Genomic DNA, 5,393 nt, shown 5'->3' with positions numbered 1-5,393 from the left:
TTAAAGTGCTTAGAACAGTGCCTGGTACATGGTAAGCAATCATTAAATGTGAACTATTGTTATTGATGTATCAAGGTAAATGACTTTGGAGCCTTCAGGTCATCTCTTGCTTTTGCTATTGCAGACAGCAATGTAATGAACATCTCTACTTATCAGATGTTTTGCTTCTGTTTAATTATTTCCTTAGATTAATTTTCTAAGAATAGATTGCTAGGTCAAAGAGTTTATCACAATGATTACTTTCAAAGAAATTCCTTTAACCTTTCCCCTTGAAGAAAATGTGATGGCATGGAAAATAAATACTAGTTGACATAAAAGCCAAGAAAAGAAATCATGGCTTTATTTAACAACAATAATCTTATAAAAACACATTTTATTCATAAACCTAGGTAGACATTATATAAAACCCTGAGTCCTATTCAACTGATTTAATCCAACAAGTATTTCCCCGCCTGCTCTATGCTTGTTCCATGCTAGGTATTAAGCAGAGTATGGAAGAATATGAAGTGACCTTTGTCCTTAAAGACTCAAAATCTATGGAAGAAAGTGAAATATGAAGGTAGTACAAGAAGGCAATGGCACCCCACTCCAGTACTCTTGCCTGGAAAATCCCGTGGCCGGAGGAGCCTGGTAGGCTGTAGTCCATGGGGTCTCGAAGACTCAGACAGGACTGAGTGACTTAACTTTCACTTTTCACTTTCATGCATTGGAGAAGGATATGGCAAACCACTCCAGTGTTCTTGCCTGGAGAATCCCAGGGACGGCGGAGCCTGGTGGGCTGCCGTCTATGGGGTTGCACAGAGTCGGACACGACTGAAGCGACTTAGCATCAGCAGCAGCATGAGACTATAGAATCAAGGGCCAAATTATATATATATATTTTAATCCAAAATCTATGATACAGATACCAAGTATTAGGCATAGTCAGCTGGCAATAAAGAAACAATATTTAGTTTCAGTGAAGAAAAAGCGTGTGTGTTGGGGAAGTGGGGGTATGTGATGATACAAGTGCACTTATATACAAAACAGAAGCAGACTCACAGACATAGACAACAAACTTATGGTTACCAAAGGGGAACAGGGAAGATAAATTAGGAGGATGAGATTAACATATACTCACTAATATATATAAAACCAACAAAGACCTACTGTATAGCACAGGGAACTAAAGTCAGTATTTTATAAAAACCTATAAGGAAAAAGAATATATATATATATATATACACACACATATATGAGCTTCCCTGGTGACTCAGACAGTAAAGAATCTGCTGCTTGCAATGTGGGAGACCCAGGTTCAATCCCTGGAAAAGGGCATGGCAACCCACTCCAGTATTCTTGCCGGGAGAACTCCACGAACAGAGAGGAGCCTGGTGGGCTACAGTCCATAGGGTCACAAAAAGTCAGACATGACTGAGCACCTAACACATACACACACACATATATACATATACATCTGTATGTATATACATACAGATATATATATATTGTGGTTTAGTCGCTAAATTGTGTCCAACTCTTGTGACCCCATGGAGCCTGCCAGGCTCCTTTGTCCATGGGATTTCCCAGGCAAGAATATTGGAATGGGTTGCCATTTCCCTCTCCACATAAACACACACACACACACACACATACATATACATATATCTTATATGTTTTATACCTCAAACCAACATAATACTGTAAATCAACTATATTTCAATTAAAAATTAATAATTAATTAAATATATTAAGCAAAAAGGAAGGAAAAAAGAGAAAAATGTGTGACCATCCAAGTGATAACTAAATTAAGCTCCACTTTTTTCCTCAGAATCTAAAATTTTACAATTTCTTTTAATACACCTCAAACATTTTCTGTACCAAACAGAAAATGTTTGCTCTTGCTAAGACACATTCTTATCCCTTCCGGTTAAGATAAAAGCGCTCTTCAGACTTCAACTGTGGGCTTCAGCCAAGGGGGCCTGAAAGGGGTGCTCATGAGTGGAGGTGTCCTTGGTCAAGGTCTGTATATGTGTGTCTGTTTAGGAAGGGCCTCTGCCAGCTGAGCTGAAATAACAAAATCATCTCCATTTCCCTCGTTTTGAGGGAAGCACTGCTAAAGTATCTTAAACAACCAAAATCTCCAACCACAAGCCCCGCTACTTTGCTGTCCTCTTCTGAGTGTTGAAGGAAGCGAGGAGCAATTGCCTCTTCTTTTTGAGATGAGCAAGATCATTGGTTTGTTTCCAGGAAGCCAAATCTGAAACAGGAGCAGAGCCCTTTCCTGTCACTGAGGCAGACTTCCCAGTCACTGTAAACCCTTTCTGTAGGGCGCAAGCCCCAGATAAAGGGTTTTCCAGTCTTCAAAATGGCCTGCCAAATACCATTCGTGTACCTTATCCAGCAGTTTTCAAGCTGCCTACTATGTACAGATCCTCTTGAACTGACAGGCTCCAGATTTTCCCAGTTGGTTTAAGCCTCCGCAATGTCCAGAGAAGGAGCTGCTTTGCCCAAACAGGTCCCAAAGCAGACAAGTGAAACTGTTTTCCTTATATGGTGAAAAGCGCCCTGTCGCTTTAAGGCCAAGAGATTTGGCTGCAGATGGTCCCTGGGAAGTTTGCAGGCAGCCCCATCCTGTGTCTGCTCCTCTCCTCGCAGCTGTGCAGGTGAGTTTCCAAACCTTCTTTCCCCAATTTGCCCTCTACAGTCTCTCTTCTGGCCATGCCAGTTGGAAATGCCCTTACAGAGGGCTAGAGAAATTCAGGGTCAATAGAGATGGTGTTGTTTGAAGAAGTTTGAGCTGAAGGAAAAAAAAAGCTTACTAGGAAAATGTGCAGTAATGCAGCCAAGGAGGATGCTTTCAACTTCCAGTGGGGAGGCGGCATCAAGGTTACAGGAGGCCCTGAGGCTTTCCAGGACCAAGCAGGGGAGGAGGGACAGACTCTAGGTAAGACCCTGCAGGGGTGAGTTTGGACTTCTAAGCTATAGAACCTGGTCAGCTGCAAGTCTAAGCCAGACAGAGGTGAGAGGAAATAATACTTCTGCAAATGCTGAAGCCTTTACAGGAGATGGAGCTACAGGGTTGACTGTAGAAAGTGAATGTGAAATGTTTGCAGCGTCTGCTGGCATGGAAGGCTGCAGCCTTAACCCTTCATTCAGCCTGGCTGATTAGCAAGTAGGATTTGACTGCACAGAGCACGGGCGGGGGTGGGGATGCCTGTGTGGAGTATTGCAGTAGAGACTAAAACAAATGGATAAGACTGTGATCTATGATCGTGGAACCGCATCTCCGGTATCCCCACAGTACCACCTGCAGAGAAAAGAGCTTTTCTAAGCTCAGAAATTCTGTGTCATCCACAGGCAAAGAGCTGCAAGAAGTCTCATTTAAGCTGCTTACTGCTCTGTCATTTACTAATTCAGTTTCCTGATTTCTTTTCTCCCATGGCCTGGAGCCCCCTAAGATATTAATTTGAAATTAATGAATAGAACTTTTTAACAGCTAGAGATGTGTTAGCAGAAGTGTGTCTGTGAGAGGCTGAGAAGTATTTGGGGATTGGGGTTGGGATTTTGTGGATAGGGTGAAAAGAGACAGGATGGCATAAGAGGAGAAACACTTGATGGTCATTTTAATGTATGCAAAGCTCTTTAACTGAGCCCATTCGTCAGCTACAGCCAAAATAGAAGTCCACCCAGGAATTTTTAAAAAGAGTGATGCCAAATGATAGGATTGGGCTTGTCTTCCCTCCTGGTTGAGTCTGGGACCATTCATCATTCAGAGGCCAGTGGTTTCTCTACAGTTGTTGTGTGGGGGAGTGAACCCGGAGGCTGGATTAAAATTCCTTACATACCCCATGCCTCTAAAAAATATTCATTCATTTGAGTAGTCACTGAAGAATTCGTTTTATTATTAACTAACAAGTGCTCTATCTACTTGTTTTCTAAAGACAGAACATCCATGAAAAAAAGGTTTGTTTTATCAACAGGGATTTGTTGGTGCAAAGTTCCTCTTTTCTCACTTGTGATGGCTGGGCAAAGTGAGAATTATAGCTTGCCGAAAAGCTGATGTCCTGAGCAGAAAGTTAAATTTTGAGTTCATAATTTGGAAGAGAGCAGGGAGTGTGAGTATAATTTCACTTCATTTGTTTCAAGTTAAATCCAGAAAGCAGTGTCGAATATACCGCTTTCAAATATGAACACTGCCAAGAAAAACAAAGTCTAATCCCCAAAGATGGAAAATCTCTAAAAGTAACATACTGTGATCTTTTATAAGCTAAATCAAAGTGTTAAAGGGAAAAAAGATGTGGCTTCCTGAACATTTCACATATTGACCCTCAATCACATCAACTAGAGGACATCTCTTAAGCGATTTATTTTACCTGTGCCTCGGTTTCCTCACCATTAAACAGGGCATTTCTGTGAGGGACTTTCCAGTGTAAAATGGAAAGATCCATTGGAGCTGGAACTGAGCAGATCTGGGTTAAATTTTCCAATCCCTTCATTTATTCCATAACCTTAAGCGAGTTACACAGCCAGTCTGAACCTTGGTTTCCTTATTTCTAAAGAGAGTAAATAATTAACAACGTCATCAGAATGAGAGGAACCTACCAGGACATAGGCTCAGACCTGCATGTCCTTGGACTTGGAGAGCAGGACATTGTGAAAAGAGAACGATCTAAACATGGGTAACGTTGAAAAGGACAAGAAGATTTTTATTCAGAAGTGCATCCAGTGCCATACCATGGATAAGGGAGGCAGGCACAAGATTGAGCCAAAGACAGGTCAGGCCCCTGGATTTTCTTACACAGATTCCAACAGGAACAAAGGCATCTCTTGGGGATAGGAGACACTGATGGGGTATATGGAGAATCCCAAGAAGTACATTTGTGGAACAAAAATGATCTTCACAGGCATTAAAAAATGGCAGAAAGGGCAGACTTAATAGTTTATCCCAGAAAAGCTACTAATGAGTAATAGTTGTGCATTGCCTTGTTTATTACAAAACAGAAATGTCTCATGAGCTTTTTTATATGTACCACATTTAAATAGACCTCATATAGCAGTGTTCCAATCATGAATACCTGGTAGGATATTTATTTTGGATAGTCCTGATTTATATAGACTGACTCATGGTTAAATTAATATGATCAGCTTTTTGAATTTTGATACTAATGCTAGTCCAGCAAGTACTATCTCTGTTGTCCCCCTTCTAAAGACATGACTGGACCTGATGAGTAATTTTCAGCTCTTCAGAGAGATGGTGAATGCCATCTCAAAACCTATAGGAAATTGGTTTTACATTTAAGTTTATATAACTGATTACATTAATATATTTAAATATGGAGGATATCCCTTCACTGTGTCATAGAACAGCAAGACTCACCTGTGTTTCACGTTGTATTCATTAGCCTGCTAAA

General features: G+C 40.9%; 1 pseudogene; it reads left to right on the top strand.

The window, feature by feature from the left end:
- Positions 1-4,657: 4,657 nt before the first annotated feature.
- LOC129643960 (cytochrome c-like) lies at positions 4,658-5,045 on the top strand (annotated as a pseudogene).
- Positions 5,046-5,393: the final 348 nt, after the last annotated feature.

This window comes from Bubalus kerabau, chromosome 2 (genome assembly GCF_029407905.1).
Source record: "Bubalus kerabau isolate K-KA32 ecotype Philippines breed swamp buffalo chromosome 2, PCC_UOA_SB_1v2, whole genome shotgun sequence".
In the NCBI taxonomy this organism is placed as follows: Eukaryota; Metazoa; Chordata; class Mammalia; order Artiodactyla; family Bovidae; genus Bubalus; species Bubalus kerabau.
This window is presented reverse-complemented; position numbering and strand designations above follow the sequence as displayed.